Source organism: Entamoeba histolytica, genomic scaffold (assembly GCF_000208925.1).
Source record: "Entamoeba histolytica HM-1:IMSS scf_1104750517707 genomic scaffold, whole genome shotgun sequence".
In the NCBI taxonomy this organism is placed as follows: domain Eukaryota; phylum Evosea; order Mastigamoebida; family Endamoebidae; genus Entamoeba; species Entamoeba histolytica.
The window spans coordinates 46,009-46,773 of record NW_001914870.1 but is presented as its reverse complement, the minus strand read 5'-3'; the positions used below and the strand labels follow the sequence as shown (position 1 = coordinate 46,773).

The following is a 765-nucleotide window of genomic DNA, read 5'->3' as shown; positions in this document are numbered from 1 at the left end:
TTTAATGTTTTTAATACCAATCCTGAATTTTTCTCATTCATTTCCATCCCTATTCCACTTATTATTTCATTAATTTCATTGTGGATTATTCCCATTTCTTCACTACTTTCCGTCATTATTCTCAAATCATCCATATATAATGTGTGATTTGTTTTTGGGAATTTCTCTTCGATGATTTGAGAAATTACATTCATCTGAATGATGAAGAGTAGAGGGGATAAGGAATCACCTTGTAAAATTCCTCTATTTAATTTAATCATCATAGATATTCATTAAATTTATAACCGATGAATATCTTCCATCTAGTCATCATACCTTCAATAATGTCAATGATGACTCCATCATAATTAAAATATTTTAATGATTCAATTACCCATTCGTGGTTTACTGTGTCATATGCTTTCTTAATGTCATAATATGACTCATCATATTTTGGGTATTTCTCTTCTTTTTGCTGCTTTAACATATAACTATTTATTATTCCTTCTTTAGCAGCTAAAGATTGTAATTTACATCCCAATTGGTTTCTACTGATTTTAAATGATTCACTATTCATGTTAAATCTTCTGTGAATATTTTCTTTTAATATGGAGGTAAATACTTTCATAATTACATTTGTACAACTGATAGGACGATAATTAGTGACATCATTCATATCACTTTGTGGATTAATAAACTTCTTCCACTTACCATGTCTAATGGGATGTTTTGAATGAAGTTTAACCATTCATTGAAGATACTAAGAATGGCTTCTCTTGATGATGA

At 28.5% G+C, this 765-nt stretch overlaps 1 annotated feature.

The window, feature by feature from the left end:
• Nucleotides 1-765: a repeat region.